Genomic DNA, 22,323 nt, shown 5'->3' with positions numbered 1-22,323 from the left:
ATTTTTAAAAGGTAAGGAGGAAAAAACGAAAGTGCAAAAACGGAAAAACCCTGAGTCCTTAAGGGGTTAAATAACAACGTTAGACGCAATAACGCAAAAAATCCCATTAGCCCCAATAACTTAAATAGTACAATTAACCCTTATAACTCAAATAATAACATTAACCCCAATAACTCTGAAAATCCCATTAGTGAGACTATATGTGTAAAACTTAATGGAAATGGAAAGTGTATGTTCACAAATGCCAGAAGCCTAGCAAATAAAATGGGGTAACTTGAGGCCTTGATACTGGAGGAACATATTGATATAGTTGGGGTCACTGAGACATGGCTGGTGATATAGTTGGGGTCACTGAGACATGGCTGGACTCCTCGCATGACTGGGCTGTCAATCTGCAGGGGTTTACATTGTTTCGCAAGGATAGAATGAACAGAAAAGGTGGTGGAGTCTCTCTGTATGTAAGAAGTGGTATGAAAGTCAGTGTGAACGATGCCATAGTGTGTGATGATTCTGAGGAGATGGAATCATTGTGGGTAGAATTACAAAAGGAGGGAAATACTGAAAAAATAATATTTGGGGTAATCTACAGACCCCCTAATATCACTGAGGAGATAGAAGTTCGGCTTCATAAACAAATAGAGAGGGCCGCCCGGGCAGGTACAGTGGTAATAATGGGAGATTTTAACTATCCAGATATAGATTGGGGTCCGGGGTTGGCTAAAACTACAAAGGGGAGAAAATTCCTAAATTTATTGCAGGATAATTTTATGGGCCAGTTTTTGGAGGACCCAACAAGAAGTGATGCCTTGTTGGATCTGATCATTTCCAACAACGCAGAGCTGATTGGTAATGTAACTGTGCGGGAAAACCTTGGGAATAGCGACCACAATATACTTACTTTTGACTTAAAATGTAGAAAACAAAGACAGGCGGGGAAGGCAAAAACATATAACTTTAAAAAGGCAAATTTCCCTGGGCTGAGGGCTGCACTACAGGACATAGACTGGGGGGAGGTGTTCTCAAATACTGATACAGAAGGTAAATGGGACATCTTTAAATCAACTCTAAATAACTATACAGCTAAATATATACCAAAGGGGAACAAATATAAACGATTAAAACTAAATCCTACATGGCTGACACATGATGTTAAAAGAGCAATAAACAACAAAAAAATAGCCTTCAAAAAATTCAAATCTGATGGGTCAGCGATAACATTTAAACAGTACAAGGAGCTTAATAAAATCTGTAAAAATGTAATAAAAACAGCAAAAATTCAAAATGAGAGACAGGTGGCCAATGAAAGCAAAACTAATCCTAAATATTTTTTTAGATATATAAATACAAAAAACCAAGGACAGAGCATGTAGGACCCCTTAATAATGATAATGGGGAGGTTGTCACGGGCGATCAAGAGAAGGCGGAGCTACTGAATGGGTTCTTTAGTTCTGTATATACTATGGAAGAAGGAGCTGACATTGGCCAGGTCAGTGCTGGTAACACATCATGTACAGGTCAGTGCTGGTAACACATCATGTACAGGTCAGTGCTGGTAACACATCATGTACAGGTCAGTGCTGGTAACACATCATGTACAGGTCAGTGCTGGTAACACATCATATACAGGTCAGTGCTGGTAACACATCATGTACAGGTCAGTGCTGGTAACACATCATGTAATGTACTGAACTGGCTTAATGTAGAGATGGTACAAGGTAAGTTAAGCAAAGTAAATGTAAGCAAATCTCCAGGGCCGGATGGATTGCACCCAAGAGTTCTAAGAGAGGTAAGTTCAGTAATATCTGTACCCTTGTTCATGATATTTAGAGATTCTCTGGTGTCTGGTATTGTGCCAAGGGACTGGCGCAAGGCTAATGTGGTGCCAATCTTCAAGAAGGGCTCTAGGTCTTCGCCAGCAATTATAGACCGGTAAGTCTAACGTGCATTGTGGGTAAATTGTTTGAAGGACTTATAAGGGATTACATACAGGAATACATAGGGGATAATTGTATTATAAGTGATAGCCAGCATGGGTTTACTAAGGATAGAAGTTGTCAAACCAATCTAATTTGCTTTTATGAAGAGGTGAGTAGAAGCCTTGACAGAGGAATGGCTGTGGATATAGAGGGGGGCTGTGTATATAGAGGGGGGCTGTGTAGATAGAGGGGGGGCTGTGTAGATAGAGGGGGGGCTGTGTATATAGAGGAGGGCTGTGTATATAGAGGGGGGCTGTGTATATAGAGGGGGGCTGTGTAGATAGAGGGGGGGCTGTGTATATAGAGGAGGGCTGTGTATATAGAGGGGGGCTGTGTATATAGAGGGGGGCTGTGTATATAGAGGGGGGGCTGTGTATATAGGGATGGGGGGGGCTGTGTATATAGAGGGGGGGCTGTGTATATAGAGGGGGGGCTGTGTATATAGAGGGGGGGGCTGTGTATATAGAGGGGGCTCTGTATATAGAGGAATGGCTGTGGATATAGTGTTTCTGGATTTTGCTAAAGCATTTGATACTGTCCCTCACAGATGTCTGAGAGGTAAGTTAAGGTCTTTGGGCTTGGAAACTTTAGTTTGTAACTGGATTGAACACTGGCTCATGGATCGTACCCAGAGAGTGGTGGTCAATGATTCGTACTCTGATTGGTCCCTGGTTATTAGTGGTGTACCCCAAGGTTCAGTACTGGGCCCGCTGCTGTTTAATTTATTTATCAATGATATAGAGGATGGTATTAACAGCTCTGTTTCTATCTTTGCAGATGACACCAAGCTTTGTAGCACGGTACAGTCTATAGAGGATGTGTATATAGTGGGGGGGCTGTGTATATAGAGGGGGGCTGTGTATATAGAGGATGGTAATAACAGCTCTGTTTCTATCTTTGCAGATGACACCAAGCTTTGTAGCACGGTACAGTCTATAGAGGATGTGCATAAGTTACAAGATGACTTGGATAGACTAAGTGTCTGGGCCTCCACTTGGCAAATGAGGTTCAATGTGGATAAATGTAAAGTTATGCATCTGGGTACTAATAACCTGCATGCATCGTATGTCTTAGGGGGGATTAAACTGGCAGAGTCACTGGTAGAGAAGGATCTGGGTGACTTGTAGATCACAGACTACAGAATAGCACAATGTCAGGCTGCTGCTTCCAAAGCCGGCAGGATATTGTCATGTATAAAAAGAGGCATGGACTCAAGGGACAGGGACATAATACTCCCCCTTTATAAAGCATTGGTACGGCCTCACCTGGAATATGCTGGTCAGTTTTGGTCGCCTGTACATAAAAGGGACACTGCGGAGCTGGAAAGGGTGCAGAGATGCACGACTAAACTAATATGGGGCATGGAACATCTTAGCTATGAGGAGCGATTAAAGGAGTTACAATTGTTTAGTCTTGAGAAGAGACGTTTAAGGGGGGATATGATAAACGTATATAAGTATATAAATGGCCCATACAAAAAATATGGAGAAAAACTGTTCTAGGTTAAACCCCCACAAAGGACGAGGGGGCAATCCCTCCGTCTGGAGAAGAAAAGGTTTAGTCTAAAGGGGCGACACGTCTTCTTTACCGTGAGGACTGTGAATTTATGGAACGGTCTACCTCAGGAACTGGTCACAGCAGGAACAATTAACAGCTTTAAAACAGGGTTAGATACATCCCTGGAACAAAATAACCTTAATGCTTATGCAGAATTATAAAACTACATCCCTTTCCCTTATCCCCTTACACCCTTCCCTTCAATTCCCTGGTTGGACTTGATGGACGTATGTCTTTTTTCAACCATACTAACTATGTAACTATGTAAGATCATTAGGGGGCGGTGGTGCAGATCATTAGGGCAGTAGTGCAGATCATTAGAGGGCAGTGTCAAAGATCATTAGGGGGCAGTAGTGCAGATCATTAGAGGGCAGTGGTGCAGATCATTAGGGGGCAGTGGTGCAGATCATTAGAGGGCAGGAGCAGTGGTGCAGATCATTAAGGGGCAGTGGTGCAGATCATTAGGGCAGTAGTGCAGATCATTAGAGGGCAGGGGCAAAGATCATTAGGGGGCGGTGGTGCAGATCATTAGGGGGCAGTGTCAAAGATCTTTAGGGGGCAGTGGTGCAGATCATTAGGGCAGTAGTGCAGATCATTAGAGGGCAGGGGCAAAGATCATTAGGGGGCGGTGGTGCAGATCAATAGGCGGCAGTGTCAAAGATCATTAGGGGGCAGTGGTGCAGATCATTAGGGGGCAGTGTCAAAGATCATTAGGGGGCAGTGGTGCAGATCATTAGGGGCAGTGTCAAAGATCATTAGGGGGCAGTAGTGCAGATCATTAGGGGGAAGTAGTGTGGTAGTCGGGTGATACAAGCTAGCTCAGGGTCTGGTGGTATTAACCCTGTGTGGGGACAAGTTGGTATTAACCCCTTATTTGTATCGTGACGCCAGGGTGCAGGTTTTTCCAGTTTGTTCACTGCCGCTAATCTGCCCAGAAACGGTGATGGAAGTAATAGAATGTCCACGGCTGAAGTTATGCAGAACGTTAACTCTTTCCTTGTAGCTTGTGCAGCAATAACAACCATTAACAGTCTTTACGGTTCTGAGGTCTCTGGTTTGCAGGTAACCTCGCACACTTGTCAGGACTGAGCATATACTTGAGTGAACCACTGTGCTACTGTTACTTTGGCTTGGAAGTAGTCCCGGAGTTATAAGTGGCTGCTGTGAGATGGCTTGAGGCCTATCCGAGATGAGTAGAGATAAGAGATAAATGTGTGCTTGTCTTATCTGATGATACCGGAACTAACACAGGAACAAACAGGAAGAAGGATCAGAATACAGTGGTCCCTCAACATACGATGGTAATTCGTTCCAAACGAGCCATGGTTTGTTGAATCCATCGTATGTTGAGGGATTCGTGCAATGTAAAGTATAGGAAGCTGTACTCACCTGTCCCCGCCGTTCCGGACCGCGACCCGCCGCTCCCCATGCTGTTCCCGCCGCTCCCGATGGTGACCCCGGGCCTCCGCTGGGCTCTCCTGGTCTTCTCCGGTCCTCCGCTGTCTTCCTCAAGGCCTTACTGGGCCTGCGTAGCGACGTCATTACGCCACTGCGTACGCCGTTCCTATTGGATGACGGGACGGCGTGCGCAACAGCGTATTGACGTCACCGGAGAGGGCCGAGAAGACACCGGAGGACCAGCGCTGGACCCGAAGGGCACCCCGGAGCATCGTGGAGGGGTAAGTAATACTCACCGCACCACACGGGGAACATTAAGCTGCTATCCGGCAGCAGCTTAAGCATTTTGTGCTGCCGGATAGCACTTAATGCGATGGCCCCGACATAAAACGGCATCGTATGTTGATGCTGACATCGACATGCGATGGCCTCTGAGAGGCCATCGTATGTCGATTTGATCATATGTCGGGGGCCATCGTATGTCGGGGGGGGGTCACTGTACAGCCCTTTATATAGTGTGGGCTAGACTAATGCTCATTGGTGGTAGTTGCTTAGTTACCTGTGACCATTGAATCATGGGTACATCACATGACTCGCAGGTCCAAACATATAACTCTATACAAATATCACATGATAAACGTATCACATGACTTAAGGTTTTATATATCACCAATCACATATACCATACAATTTATACAACTTCAATTATAACTGGCAGAGAATATAGAAGAAGAAATAGGGTTCTTGTCATAAACGTCCACGGGGAGACAGGGATCAGAGCCAAGGGCATGAAGTGACTCTGATTAAGGGGACTCTTACCATGGGACAGAACTGTTACGACACTCCCCGACAGGTAGAGGAAGCCGCCGCTTGGAATGATCCCCTTCTCCAGGAACGCAGGTTGGTTCCAGCCGAACGTCCAACTCCCGACTGGAGGATACGAACGCGGCCGCTCCCGATCAGCAAATCAGTCGTACTCCTTCCATAGCTAGAAATAACGAAAGCGCTGTCCCAATAGTAATTCCCCCCCACAAACGAGACCAGCTCCGTCTTGAGGGTCAAATAGGAATGACTTTAATGGGGCTACCTGCCCGGTATTTATGCAGGTCTCCACCAGGTGGACACACCCCTAGGGGACCTGATGGAAGACTGTAAAACATAGTGGACAGTATCCAATCGAGGTGGCTTAAACATAAGCCCTTCCCACTTTACCCATACCTCCCTCCTATCTATCCCCCAGAAAACTGGGAAGAAATCCAATTATCTCCCAGGACGAAGAAAGCCAATTATCTCCCAGAACAGAGACAATCGCCATCCCAGAACACAACAAGAAAACACATTGAAACATATAAATGACGAAAAAGAAGGCGGGCGGCAGCTTCAAGCGGTGTTTGGTAGATAAAGGGTCCGTTTTTAGTTCCATAGGATTTGTACCGAACACTGCTGATTTTTCCTCGGGTCCAAAAACCGCCGCCGCCTCGTGGTTGGCGAACGACGACCACCCGTACGAATGGAATGGAGAGGTGTCTGCGGTTAACCACAACGTTCTAATTGGGGCCAAGAGGTTAACCAGCAGATGGATCCGTCACACAGCTCCCCCCTTGTGGGACACTCCGACAGACCCGGCTTGACCCTTTTGGCGGGTCAACTTGGGGATGACCGGACTAGGAGGTGGTAAGAAAGTTGGTTTGCCGAGACAATCCATCTGCATCCAGGGGCATCCAGGACAGGGGCATTCATAAGAGCTTGTTTAAGGGCTTGAACTCAGCTTCACAAGCTGGAGACCACAGGACCTGCTTAGGGAGATTTTTCTTGGCCAGGTCAGTCAGGGGTTTAGCAATAGTGCTGTAGTCGGGGACAAAGCGTCTATAGTATCCTGCTGTCCCTAGGAAGGCTAGCACCTAGGTCTTAGTGATAGGTGTGGGCCAGTTAGCTACTGCCTCTATCTTGGCTGGCTCGGGTCTCTTGCTCCCACACCCCACTCTGTGACCCAGGTATTGGACTTCAGCCATGCCTAAATGTCACTTTTCTGGCTTCAATGTCAGGCCAGCGGCCCGAATTTTGTACAGGACTACCCCTACATGCACCAGGTGTTCCTCCCAGGACCCACTGTAGATCGCAATGTCATCCAGGTATGCACAAGCAAATTCCTGGAATCCATCGCTGGAAGGTAGCCAGGGCATTCTTCATCCCAAATGGCATGACCTTGAATTGGTACAAGCCAAATGGGGTGATGAAGGCCGACTTGGGGATAGCATCCTCGGCCAGGGGAATCTGCCAGTAGCCTTTACACAGGTCTATGGTGGTCAGATAGCGCCCCCTGGCAATGCGGTCTAATAATTCATCTACCCGGGGCATCGGGTAGGCGTCAGTGGTGGTCCGCTCTTTGAGTCGCCTGTAGTCCACACAGAACTGGGTGGTCCCATCCTTCTTAGGCACCAGGACTACAGGCGAAGCCCACGGGCTATCGGAGGGTTCAATTACCCCAAGCTGGGTCATCTCCTGTATCTCCTTCCGCATTCCTTCTCAGACTGCTTCAGGGATACGGTAAGGGGGTTGTTGCAGAGGGTTCTGTCCAGGGGTCTCTACCTTATGTACAGCTAGGGTAGTGTAGCCGGGCTCTTGGGAGAATGTCGCCTGCTTCTCCCATAGAAGCTGTCTTGCCTGTTCCTTCTCTATGGGGCTAAATTGGTCACCTAGCTGTACAAGGCTGGTAAGGTCAGTCTGGGAGTCCCTCTCTAACAAATCTGGTAAGGGTAAACTCTCTGTATGTCTGCAGCAGGGGCACATACTGCAGCGATATCCTCCGGTCTGTCCTGATACTCCTTCAGCATGTTCACATGAAAGGATCGCTGGATCCTCTCATCTGAACAGCTGGCTATAAGATAGGTAGTATCACATACCTGAGCTAACACCATATACGGGCCCTGCCAAGATGCTTGCATCTTGTTTGCCTTTACAGGTTTGAGCACTAGCACTTTCTGCCCAACCTGAAAGACTCACTGTGGGGCACCCTGATCGTACCACCTCTTCCGTCTCCCCTGGGCCACCTGGAGATTTTCTCTTACCATCAGAGACAGTTTCTCCATGCGGTCCCGGAGTTCCAGGACATACGTCACTATGGGGGTCCCTTCTTGCTCTGTCTCCCCTTCCCAGTGGCCTCTAATGAGATCTAGGGGCCCGCGGACCCTTCTCCCATATAGCAACTCAAAGGGGGAGAACCCAGTACATTCCTGGGGCACCTCTCTGTAGGAAAACAACAGATTAGGCAGGAATCGCTCCCAGTCTCTGCAAGTGTCGGAAAAGGTCCTCAACATCTGTTTGAGGGTGCCATTAAATTGCTCACAGAGACCGTTAGTCTGTGGATGATAAGTTGAGCGAAGCAGTGGTTTAATGCCGCACACCTTCCACAGTTGTTGGGTGAGCACAGCGGTAAATTGGGTTCCCTGGTCAGAGAGAATCTCCTTAGGGAACCCAACCCTGGTAAAAATCCTAACCAGGGAATCAGCAACTGTCTCTGCCTCTATATTAGACAGCGCTACTGCCTCTGGGTAGCGGATGGCGTAGTCCACCACGGTGAGAATATATTTCTTACCGGATGGGATAGCCCTGGCCAGTGGACCTACAATGTCAACGGGTATGCGGGCAAAGGGCTCCCCAATGATTGGCATAGACATAAGCCTAGCTCTTGGGTGGTCCCCCCGCTTTCCTACCCGTTGACAAGTATCACACGTACTACAATATATCCGCACAGCCTGATTGAAATTTGGCCAAAAGAAGTTCTGCAGGATCCTATAGGCTGTGCGGCGGGATCCTAGATGTCCAGCTAGCGGAACATCATGCCCTATCCGCAGAATCTCCTGCCGCTATTTTGCGGGTACTACCAGCTGTCGATTCGGCGGAGGGGCAACACTCCTTGGGGAAGGCTTAGGGATCCTATATAACCTGTCCCCCACCCACTCATACCGCTCCCTATCTACTCCTTCTTCTTCAGTATCCGCCCTGTCTCTGTACTTCTGGAGCATCGGATCTGCTTGGGTTTCCCTCCAAAACTCCTCCGGGGAATCCCAGCTAACAAAGGTCGGTTCTAGGTTACCAGTCGGGGAATCGGGTCTTACCTGGGTCTCAACAGCAGGTGAGCTGGTTCCAGCAGCACGGGTCTGAGCACGGGTAGTCACTGGGTTAACATCCGCAGGTCCCATTGGAGCATAAGCGGAAACCAAAGGGGCCAAGTCATTCCCAAGCAAAACATCGGCAGGTAAGTCTTTCATGACCCCCACATTCACATGTCCAGAGCCCGCTCCCCAATCCAAATGAACCCGGGCAACAGGTAGACGGAACATGGCGCATCCTGCTACCCTCACTGCTACCATATTTCCAGTATGTTGGTGTTCCGAAACCAGGTTCTTTTGAAGCAGGGTCATAGTGGCTCCGGTGTCTCTCAGACCAGTGACCGTTTTTCCATTCAGTTTAACGGTCTGCCTGTGCTGTTGATGGTTATCCTGCTGGGCTGCTTGTACTGGGTCCGCCTCATGTAGTATACCCCAAACTTCCTCCTGCTCAAGACAGTGAGCGGAGGATTGGGGTAGCTGCTGATTTCCGCCGGCTGGTCTTCTCTATGACTGGGCTTGGTTGGAATTGCTCAACAGGCACTCTGGTCTCTTGTGCCCCAATTGTTTGCACCCATAGCACCGGATAGGCTGGGAGTAATCTCGGGCGTTCAATCGGGCTGGTTGAACATAATTGTTCGCTGGTGGCATTGTGGGGTTGCGTTGCGCTGGGGGTGATACACAGTAGAGGTTGGAGGTGCTGCCGTTTTGTACTCCACTCGGGTAGGGACCTTGGTTGTTTCCCGGTCCAGCTTCCGTGCATCTGTGTACTCCTCAGCCAGACGAGCAGCTTCGGGTAAGGTAGCGGGTTTGCGGTCCCTAACCCACTTAGGATTTGTACCGAACACTGCTGATTTTTCCTCGGGTCCCAAAAACGGCCGCCACCTCGTGGTCGGCAAACGACGACCACCCATATGAATGGAATGGAGAGGTGTCTGCGGTTAACCACAAAATTCTAATTGGGGCCAAGAGGTTAACCAGCAGATGGATCTGTCACAAGAACCATGTTCTGTACCAGGACACCACAAACCCCCTTACTTGAAAGAAGTCGTCCCCAACGTAAGTCCCCTGGCAGAGGAACGGAATGGCCAAGGCCTGATGCAGTCCTGGAGCTCAAGTTCGTTAGTGTCCATTCCAGGCTGATGGGGAAAAATAAATGAGGAAAGTAAACAAACAGTCTCTTGTATTCCATAAGAAAGTCCATGTATGCTTTGTATGCTCCGGCACTGTTTTGGAAGTGTCCATGCTTATATAACCGGATAAAAGACAAATATATATATATATATATATATATATATATATATATATATATATATATATATATATATTGTTTGTTTGTTTTTAAACAGGATGAGCATGAACAGGGTTAGCTAAAATATCAGATTTTTCTAGCTCACCAACAGGATTAGCAATAACAAATAATAACCTGTAACTATTGTGTGTATTTTTATTTTATTTTTTTCTGTATGTATCATGTATGTTATACTATTTCATGTGTGGTATAACTCTATACCCTTAATTATTTGGTTTTGTAGTGTACATAGTTACAGTTAGTATGGTTGAAAAAAGACATACATCCATCAAGATTAACCAGGGAATTGAAGGGAAGGGTGTAAGGGGATAAGGGGAAGGGATGTAGTTTTATAATTCTGCATAAGCATTAATGTTATTTTGTTCCAGGAATGTATCTAACCCTGTTTTAAAGCTATTAATTGTTCCTGCTGTGACCAGTTCCTGAGGTAGACTGTTCCATAAGTTCACAGTACTCATGGTAAAGAAGGCGTGTCGCCCCTTAGACTAAACCTTTTCTTCTCCAGACGGAGGGAGTGGCCCCTCGTCCTTTGAGGGGGCTTAACCTGGAACAGTTTGTCTCCATATTTTTTACAATTGTAACTCCTTTAATCGTTCCTCGTAGCTAAAATGTTCCATGCCCCATATTAGTTTAGTCGCACGTCTCTGAACCCTTTCCAGCTCCGCAGTGTCCCTTTTATGGACTGGTGCCCAAAACTGAACAGCATATTCCAGGTGAGGCCGTACCAATGCTTTATAAAGGGGGAGTATGTCCCTGTCCCTCGAGTCCATGCCTCTTTTTATACATGACAATATCCTGCCGGCCTTGGAAGCAACAGCCTGACATTGCATGCTATTCTGTAGTCTGTGATCTACAAGTACACCCAGATCCTTCTCTACCAGTGACTCTGCCAGTTTAATCCCCCCTAAGACATACGACACATGCATGTTATTAGTACCCAGATGCATAACTTTACATTTATCCACATTGAAACTCATTTGCCAAGTGGATGCCGAGACACTTAGTCTATCCAAAGCTTGGTGTCATACAAAGCTTGGTGTCATCTGCGAAGATAGAAACAGAGCTGTTAATGCCATCCTCTATATCATTGATAAATAAATTAGTGTAGTAATACTATAACTATAAACATCAAGTTAACTTATGTAGTACTGAGGTTGTGGAGTATGTATACTATGGTGAGGCTAATACATACTGAATACATTAGAGCATAAATCACATTTGAGTACAGTTCACAGTTGAGTATAGTTCACATTTGATTTTGCATAAAGTTGATATTACGCCACTGACATTTTAGACACTTATACACTGTTTTCGGATTGGGTTGCCTGAGGCTATCTCCCCAATGCCTGTGCTACTAGGGCCTATCGATAACCAAATACCTATCCCTAGAACATTAGATACAGATAACATTTTGGGTGCTATCACCTTTAAGTTTTGACCTTTAACGTGTGTTTTCTGTTAGCTACAGGTATACTTTCTGGCCACAAAAACATTCCTGACACGTAAAGACAAACTAAGCAAGAGAAATGAAAGACATTGAGTGTATAAGGTGGCTTGGAACTGATATGAATAATGTTACAGTCCCTGACGTACATGTACTGAGTAGTGAGAATCATGTACTGAAGTTTATGTGAACTGCAAAGTACTTATTTGTTTGTGTACACTGAAATCAATATTATGTGTACTGAATTAGTGAGATAGATTAGATTAGTCTCGGTATCTAAGTGGAAGCTGCCCTTGTGTCGACCTTTGAGCCCGACGCAACACCACCTCCTGGGTTTAAGGTACTGCTTCTTCTCCCGACACTGCTTCTTCTGAGGCACTCGGTTCTTCGGCCCTTGAGGGACCAGCTTGAGGGCTGGATTCCAGAGTTTCACTTGGACCTGGGCTGAGAGGATCCATAAGGATTGGAGAGACAGGATCTCTACTTGTACTGGAATTTGTAGAAGGTGTTGTCGGAGACAGACTCACAACTGGAGAGGAAACCAGGGTTGGTTGTGTTAGAGTCGGACATGGCATAGCACAGAAAACAGTTGGTTGATGAGGGGAGAACATTGGCACATCCATCGATGGATGAATCCCCTCGCCTGGTACATATTCCCTGACGGGCTTGGTGACTGTGAGAACAGGAGGAGGAGGAGGCTCGGGTAGATCCTCTCGGAGGCACAACTTTATCCGATTGCGATGGACCACCTGCGGTTCAAACCCATCTTTCTGTACTTCATAGACGTCTGTGTCTGGGTATGGCAAAGCGGTAATGGTGTAGGGTTCAGTCTCCCATATGGAATCGAGCTTGTGAGTTCTGGGAAACTTCCGCAGCCATACTCTGTCCCCTAAGTTCAACAGTTGAGCAGAGGCATGTCGGTTGTAGACCCTCTGCTGCCTTTCTTGGGCCTCGCCCATCTTCTTCCCCACAATTTCTTTTGCTTCCTGAATTCGCCTCTGGGGATTGGAAATCCAGTCTTGTGAGGTCTGTGGGGAGTTATTGAAGGATGCTTGCAACCCAAAGGCTCTATCTTTAGGAAGTTGCCCATGTCGGCCCATCATAAGATAGAAAGGATTATATCCTGTGGAGCAGTGAACAGTATTGTTATATATCTCCAGTAGCTTGGGCAAAAATTAGGGCCATTCGTCATGCTTGGACGGTTGCTGCTCGCAGCATGTGTATGAAGACTTGGTTTATCCTCTCACACAACCCATTCCCTTGGGGGGTGGTAGGCTGTTGTCCAAAGCTTCTTACAATCGTGAAACTGGCAAAACTCCTGAAACAGTTGAGCTTCAAAGGCGGTTCCTCTGTCTGTTAGAACCCAGGATCTGGACCCAGTGAGAGTAAAACATCTGTGCAGCAGTCTTCGCCATGAGGTCCTTGATGGGCACTACTACTACCCACTTGGAGTAATGGTCCACAATAGTGAGGTCGTAAGTACACCCTGATCGGGTGGCTGTCAACTTCACATGATCCAAGGCGACCAGCTGGTTGGGTCTTTCCGTCTGGATGGAATGAAGAGGTGCTCTCGCATCCTTGCGGAGGTTCTTGGTGACATTGCAGACAGTGCACTCTCCACACCATTTCTCGATGTCTACCTTCATCCCAATCCAATAGAACCGTTGTCGGACAGTGGCTTCGGTCTTATGGATTCCAATGTGTCCCGATTGGTCGTGGTAAGCATTCAGGACCATTGTTGCATCTCTTCTAGGGATTAGAATCAGATGAAGGCGTTCGCCTGTGACTGGATCCAATGAATTCCTATACAGCAGTCCCTTATGAATGAACAACCGATTTCTTTGACGCCATAAGCTTCATAATTCGAAGTCACACTGGGCCCGGCATAGTCGGGTGGGGACCTTCTTCAGAAGTAGCTAGTCGACCAAATCCCCCATAACATGGCTTTCATCCTGCAACATCTTCCAAGTATACAGGTCCTCGGGAACCTTTGTAGATCCAGGCTCTCCATCGGCCTGAGTTGCCAGAACATTTTGACAGACAAACCTTTGGTAGAAAGGGGACATCTCCCTATCCTCCCATTCGTCCTCAGCCAGGGGCTCTGCGCCAGGTGCCATGTGTGATAACACATCCGCGTTCATATTGGACTTCCCACTGCGGTACTTGATGTTGAACTCAAAATTGGCGAGTCTGAAGACCCAGCGCTGTTCTATGGCCCCCAACTTAGCTGTGTTGAGATGCGCCAACGTGTTGTTGTCCGTATAGACCGTGAAAAGGAGTGGCTGCCAGATAATCCTTGAACTTTTCGGTCACGGCCCAGACCAAGGCAAGGAGTTCCAATATAAAGGAGCTGTAATTGGTGTCATTCTTCTCTGCCCCTCGCAGATGTCTACTGGCATAGGTGATCACCCTCTCCTTGCCATCTTGCTCTTGCGATGGTACAGCACCTAGTCCCTCGAAGCTGGCGTCAGTGTATAGTCGGAAGGGCTGGCCATAGTCAGGATATGCCAGGATAGGAGGCTCAGTGAGCAGGTACTTCAGAGCTCTGAAGGCAGTTTCTTGCTCCTCGGCCCACTGGATAGGGAGTCTCCCATTGTAGTTCTCTTTAGCGGTACCCCGGAGAAGAGCGGTCAAAGGTCTAGCGATTTGGGCAAAGTGTGGGATGAATCGGCAGTAGTATCCCGCAAATCCCAGAAAGCTTCTTACATCCCTTACTGTACGTGGGGTAGGCCAGTCTTTCACAGCTCTCACTTTTTCAGGATCAGGTTGCACTCCATCAGCACTAACGACTTGCCCGAGATAGTGGACTTGTGGCATCAGCAGGTGGCACTTGGAGGGCTTAATTTTTAAACCTTGCTTGATGAGGACTTGGAATACTTCTTTTAAGTGATCTAGATGCTCTTGGTAAGTCTTGGAGTAGACTATGACATCGTCCAGGTAGAGTAGTACACTCTGGAAATTGAGATGTCCAAGGCATCGCTCCATAAGGCGTTGGAAAGTCGCTGGGGCGTTACACAGCCCAAAAGGCATGCTCTTAAATTCAAATAACCCCATCGGGGTCACGAAGGCCATCTTCTCTTGATCCTCTTTGGCCATTGGTACCTGCCAGTATCCACTGGTCAAATCTAAGGTAGAAAAATATGCAGCTGATCCCAGGGCAGTCAGGGACTCTTCAAAGCGAGGCAGAGGGTAGGCATCTTTGTGAGTGACGTTGTTTAACTTCTGGTAATCTACGCAGAAGCGGATGGTCCCATCCTTCTTCTTTACCAGAACCAGAGGTGTGGCCCAAGGGCTCTGACTCTCTTGAATGACGTCAGCCACTCCTCCCACTTAGTCTCTGGGGGTATTCTCATCCCCTCTTTGCAACTGTTTCCACCAGGGTTGCGGCTGACTGTGTCCGCTTCTGGGGACTGCCTGGGTTGTCCCTTGTCGGGCTACTTGTGGCCGGGTGAGTACATCCATGGGTCCTAGATGGCATAGCTGAGCAACAGGAGTGTACTTCGGCAATCAAGTAACAACATCAGACAAATTGATCAGTCGCACAGGGACTCGCCCATCGGACACTGTGACCAGACTTCTCACTGCACGGACTAAGGGGTAATCTTCTGGCTGGATTGGGTCCAAGTAAGGATTGATAACTCCGATTCTTTACCCCTGGTCGAGCCCGACACCAGATAATGGTCTCCATCTGCGGATGAAGTACTACAGAGCGCATGTCCTCAATCCTGACTCAGCAGATCTCTCCTTGTCGGTTAACAAACTTCTGTTCTGCTTGTAGAGTCTTCAGGAGGTGTTGCACAGCTCGCCGGCCTGTGGGTGACATGTGTGGAAGAGATGCATGCAAGGACCCCACTATCTCCTTAAAACAATATCTCATGATATTCATCCCCAAGATGAAATCTGCTGCCCCTCTGTTAATTATATTTGTGATTATTACACCTTGTCCTCAGAGGACATGCTCCCCAATTTGGATGGTGGGCTCCCAGTATCCATGCCTGGGTACTGGTTTCCCGTTCTCTGCCATTACCTGAAAACCCACATAATCTGGCTCACACAACATTTCAGGACCCCAATACTTATAAAACACATATTTTGGTATCGTAGAGACCTGGGAACATGTATCAATAAGGGCCTCTAACTGAACCCCCTCTACTATAACCTACACATAGGGGCATGGGGCTACGTAAAGGGAAAGTCCTGATCGGGTGTTTGTTGCATTTGGACCTGGTGACGATGCTCCTGAGGGGTGGTCCTCGACCTCAGGGGATTACCGTTTAATTTTTATAGAGCCGGCTAGGTTATGCAATTATTTCTTTAACTTCATTTCTTTAACTTCATTCGATACCGAATATTACACCACAGTCAAAGGGGATCCCTTTGAAAAACTAAAAAAGAAGCTAATATCACTGGTGAATACTGCTAAAGAGAAAGGAATACTATCCAGAAATGAACTACAATATATTCTTCAAACCAATCACAATAAACCATACTTCTACCAGCTGCCTAAAATTCATAAATCCAGCACCCAACCTCCTGGACATCCCATCATTGCATGCACAAATTCTACTAACAGTAACCTGGCACACTATCTTGATTTGTTTCTTCAGCCACATGCTACGGAACTCCAGAGTTATCTCAGAGATTCTACCCAGCTTATTCAGCACCTTCTCCCATTATCATGGAAACCGGAATACACCTTCATCAAAATGCGTATCTGATGCACTAGAAAATGATCCATCCGTCTCTCATACACACAGTGAATTCCTTATCAATTCTTTATCCTTCATTCTACACAATAACTATTTTACTTACAACGGCTCCACATACCATCAGAACCTCGGCACAGCAATGGGCTCAAAGGTCGCCCCGGTTTACGCTAACATCTTTATGGGCGCCTCCGAGTCCCATCACATCTGGGATAATCCACTTATCAACAAATACATTGCCATTTATTACTGTTACATGGATGACCTGTTCTTTATCATGAAAGGGCCTGACCACACCATCCTCTATCTTTTGCACCAACTGAATAACAACTCTTGGGGCATAAAATTCCCCCTCCATCACAGTAAGGAACAAATGGACTTTCTGGATATTCGGATTTCTCACAACAAATCCTCACTTCTTACATCCACATACTTCAAGACAGTAGACACAAACAGCTATCTTGATTTCCATAGTGCTCACTACCGTAGATGGCTTCTCAACATTCCATATAGTCAGTATAAGAGAATAAGGAAGAATTGTACAGATCCCCATGATTTCAAACTACAGTCCCGCATACTACAAGACCGGTTCTGTCAAAAACACTATCCTGAAGGAATTCTAAAAGACGCCTACAACCGAACAAAACAACTATCACAATCTGAATGCTGCATAAAAACTACAACACCTGATTTAATGTCTTTCAGCACTAATAAATTCACTTCTAATCTTATTACCACCTACAGTCAAAGATGATTTTAGCCAAACATTGGCATGTCTTGCTAGCAGACCATTTTTTAACCAGTTGCATCCCGAAACAAGTGGAGCTTCAAGTGCAGAAGACCTCGATGCCTTTGTTGCACACAAATTCAACATAACTGTACTAAAATTAAATCTACATCCACTGGCAATACATTCAATATTAAACATCATTTGTCGTGTTATACAGATCACGTTATTTACATGATTGAATGCTCCCATTGCCTCATGCAATACATAGGTCGAACCACTAGACCATTGCATTTGAGACTCAACCAACACAGGTTAAATATAAGGAAAACATTTTTACTCCATGGAGTTTCCAAACACATCACCCTTGCCCACCCAGGGACAAACCCACAGATCAGCATCGTACCAATTGATTACGTTCCAGCATCAATCAACAATCGGTTTGAACAACTTAAAAGACTGGAGATGTTTTGGATCTTCAAAATGAGAACTTTACTGCCTCATGGCATGAATGAAGTTAAAGAAATAATTTCATAACCTAGCCGGCTCTATAAATAAACCCTTGAACCCTCTCCCCCACCCCCTCCCCCCCCCCCCTCTCCTCCACTACCCCCTCTATAGTCAATTTATAAAGTTGTATATGTGGTGATCTCGACCAAGGAATTAGGTTTATGTATGTAATTGTCACTTCAACTATAATATTTTAACAATCCTACCACATCTTTACTCTTAAACCTTACCTGTGATCTATAAAACGCTGCTATCTCAGTTCAGTGAGCTTTGAAATAATTACGCCTCCTACCGATCATAACGGAGTCATACAGCTCACCGTCAGCGGTTTTCTGACAATGACATACTACGCATGCGCTAATACAACAACCTATGCCTGATCCCAGTGGCCGCAAGCAGCTCACCTCCAGTGGTTCTCGGACAGATACATACGGTGCATGCGCATCCATATACATCTGCGATTACTATACAATCCTTTATGACTGACACTTAAATCCTCTTTTTATTATGTGTTTATATGATTATATGTGTTTCTTTCAATTTTGAAGATTTTATCCATCTTATCCATGGACTAGTTCGGTTCCGGTTCGACCTTTGTGGATCCGAACCCGGAAGTGAAGCCTCACATTGTTTTATAACTATCCTCGTGGTTGTTTAATTTTATAACTGCCTGAAGAAGAGCCCGGTTCGGGCAAGAAACGCTTATATAGTTTTGTGCGTTGCATCTTATCCAATAAACCCAGCTTTTATCTACACCAAGGGTTGCACTCCTTTAAGGTTCCTTTTTCCCTGTGATCTACTTGATCCAATATTCTACTAACTACTGGACTCCCGAGTCGGAACTCCAGAGGAACCAGGATGCTGCACCTATACTACATGCTATACTAGATGTTATGCGCTCAGCATAACACCCTAAGGTAAGGGTCCACCCTGCTGGCCCCCCCGTTTGTTTTATTTTTATTGTATCACTGGTCTCCCAGTTTTACCCGCACAAGGTGCGCACCGGTCTTTTGTCTTTGTGTATCTGTTGTTAAACAAAGGTACAAAAAAAAAATGGCCAGTCAGGGCAATGGAGACGTTGTGCCTACATCTCACGGCCACATGAGCCCTGTGGGTGCTTGTGTAATTAGGTCCTTTGTACCCACACGGCGGGGTCCGGGACACAAAATTTTATTTAAATTTCAAATACTAAAATTAGGCATTTCAATGGTCTCCTCATGCTGCAGCCAACTCCAGGCTGCGTCATTCAGGTCCTAAATTTTTTGACAAAAATTTTCGTCAAAAATGTTTGTTCTTAGGGATTGTGAAGCTTTGGTGAGTACTCATGATGCATCAGCCAACTCTAGGCTGTGTCATTCAGGCAATATATGGTTTACTGATGCCGCTGCAGGGCCTGGGTCTGGGAATTTAAAATTTTCTCATAGGTAGCACCCGCTATCCAAAATCTTTTTCAAAAAATGTTGTGTTTTTTTGGGGGGATTGTGAAGCCCTATTGTGTACTTATGAATCAGCCAACTCCAGGCTGTGTCATTCAGCCAATATATGGTTTACTGATGCCGCTGCTGGGCCTGGGAATTTCACATTTTCTCATAGGTAGCACCCGCTATCCAAAATCTTTTTCAAAATTTTCTAAAAATGTTGTGTTTTTGGGGGGGGGATTGTGAAGCCCTGGTGTGTACTCGTGCATCAGCCAACTGCAAGCTGTGTCATTCAGGCAATATATGGTTTACTGATGGCGCTGCTGGGCCTGGGTCTAGGAATTTCACATTTTCGCATAGGTAGCACCCACTATGCAAAATCTTCGATTTCAATTTCTAAATTCATCATTTAATCTTAGGGATTGTGAAGGCCTAGTGCCTACTCATGCTGCTGGCAACTCCGGGCTGTGCCATTCATCCACTATATGGTCTCCTCATGCTGCCAACACCTCCATGCTGTGTCATTCAGCCACTATATGGTCTCCTCATGCTGCCAACACCTCCACGCTGTGCCATTCAGCCACTATATGGTCTCCTCATGCTGCAAACACCTCCACGCTGTGTCATTCAGCCACTATATGGTGTCCTCGTGCTGCCAACACCTCCACGCTGTGCCATTCAGCCACTATATGGTGTCCTCATGCTTCAGCCTCATCCAAGCTGTGTCATTCAGCCACTATATGGTGTCCTCATGCTGCCAACACCTCCACACTGTGTCATTCAGCCACTATATGGTCTCCTCATGCTGCCAACACCTCCACGCTGTGTCATTCAGTCACTATATGGTCTCCTGACACTGATGCCACCACCAGGCTCTGTCATTGTGCTGCTGTGAGGCAGTGATTCTAAAAGCAATGCCAGTAATCTGCATGTTATTCTGAATAACAGTATTATTTCACTCCAGCACACTCCATATGCGTTTTAGAACACAGCAAAGTGTTCTATACCCCTATAGAGGCTGTATGTAGGCTAGAAATAGCCTTTTTTAATATAGATTCGACACAAAAAATTTCGGATCTAAACAAACTTTTTCGGAAAATTTGGCAAATCGTCCGAATCAAATTTTTGAAAAGTTCGCTCATCTCTAGTCTTTTGTCTATAAAGCTTTTGATTCTGTACTGTGGCCATATCTCCGGGAGGTCTTGGGAGTGTTTGGGTTTGGCCCTAGGATTTGTGCCTGGGTCCGCTTGTTGTATGATTGCCCCAGGGCCCGTATTTGTACTAACTTTGATGTTTCTGCCCCCTTTTTATTGGACCCGGGGACTAAACAAGGGTGCCCCCTATCCCCCTTCCTTTTTGCGCTGGCAATTAAGCCCTTAGCAGCGGCTATACGTAGAGATCCCACTATCTGTGTCATCCCCAGGGAATCCATTGTGAAGGTTTCTCTCTATGCGGTTGACACCCTAGTTTATTTGGCAGATGCCGGGGGTTCACTAGTTTCTCTGATTTACTTGCTAGGTAGGTTTAGTTCCATTTCGGGTTTGCGGGTTAATTGGGGTAAATCCTCTCTCGTGGCCTTCTCACCTGACATTTCCCTTTCCTCTTCTCTCCCAGCAGGGGTGCAAGTGGTTTACCGATTTAGATATGTTGGGGTAGAGGTTACTGCATCTCTGACAGATTATGTGTCCCTGAATTTAGACCCACTTTTGTTTTCCACGGTAGATAGGTTGCATGCCTGGTCCTCCCTCCCTAGCTGGAAGGATTAATATTTTTTAAATTATTTATCTGCCTAAATTCCTTTATCTCTTCCATCTGGCTTCTGTGACCCCCCAGGAAGTACAGGGTGGGCCATTTTTATGGATACACCTTAATAAAATGGGAATGATTGGTGATATTAACTTCCTGTTTGTGGCACATTAGTATATGTGAGGGGGGAAACTTTTCAAGATGGGTGGTGACCATGGCGGCCATTATGAAGTCTGCCATTTTGAATCCAACTTTAGTTTTTTCAATAGGAAGAGGGTCATGTGACACATCTTATTGGGAATTTCAGAAGAAAAACAATGATGTGCTTGGTATTAACGTAACTTTATTCTTTCAAGAGTTATTTACAAGTTTCTGACCACTTATAAAATGTGTTCAATGTGTTGCCCATTGTGCTGGATTGTCAATGCAACCCTCTTCTCCCACTCTTCACACACTGATAGCAACACCGTAGGAGAAATGCTAGCGTATCCGTAGTTTCAGGTGCTGCACATCTCGTATCTTCAAAGCATAGACAATTGCCTTCAGATGAGCCCAAAGATAAAATTCTAAGAAGGTCAGATCGGGAGACCTTGGGGGCCATTCAACTGGCCCACGATGACCAATCCACTTTCCAGGAAACTGTTCATCTAGGAATGCTCGGACCTGACACCCATAATGTGGTGGTGCACCATCTTGCTGGAAAAACTCAGATTTTGTTCAGTGATGAGGCAAACTTTTATGTGAATGGTAAAGTTAACAAACAAAACCACCACTATTGGTCTGACACTAACCCACTTTGGATAGATCCCTCCAAGACTGTTGGAACACAAAAATTGATGGTATGGTGTGGTATATGGGGTACAAAGATAGTGGGGCCATTCTTCATCAATGGAAACCACAAGGACACTGGATATGCAAAATTGCTACATGATGGTGTTTCCCTCTTTATGCACTGAAGCTGGCACGTTCCCTGAGTTTTTCCAGCAAGATGGTGCACCACCACATTATGGGTGTCAGGTCCGAGCATTCCTAGATGAACAGTTTCCTGGAAAGTGGATTGGTCGTCGTGGGCCAGTTGAATGGCCCCCAAGGTCTCCCGATCTGACCCCCTTAGACTTTTATCTTTGGGGTCATCTGAAGGCAATTGTCTATGCTGTGAAGATACGAGATGTGCAGCACCTGAAACTATGGATACTGGAAGCCTGTGCTAGCATTTCTCCTGTGGTTTTGCTATCAGTGTGTGAAGAGTGGGAGAAGAGGGTTGCATTGACAATCCAACACAATGGGCAGCACATTGAACACATTTTATAAGTGGTCAGAAACTTGTAAATAACTCATGAAAGAATAAAGTTACGTTAAAACCAAGCACATCATTGTTTTTCTTGTGAAATTCCCAATAAGTTTGATGTGTCACATGACC

The sequence above is a fragment of the Hyla sarda genome, assembly GCF_029499605.1.
Source record: "Hyla sarda isolate aHylSar1 chromosome 1 unlocalized genomic scaffold, aHylSar1.hap1 SUPER_1_unloc_17, whole genome shotgun sequence".
Taxonomy (NCBI): domain Eukaryota; kingdom Metazoa; phylum Chordata; class Amphibia; order Anura; family Hylidae; genus Hyla; species Hyla sarda.
Note: the sequence above shows the minus strand (reverse complement) of the source record.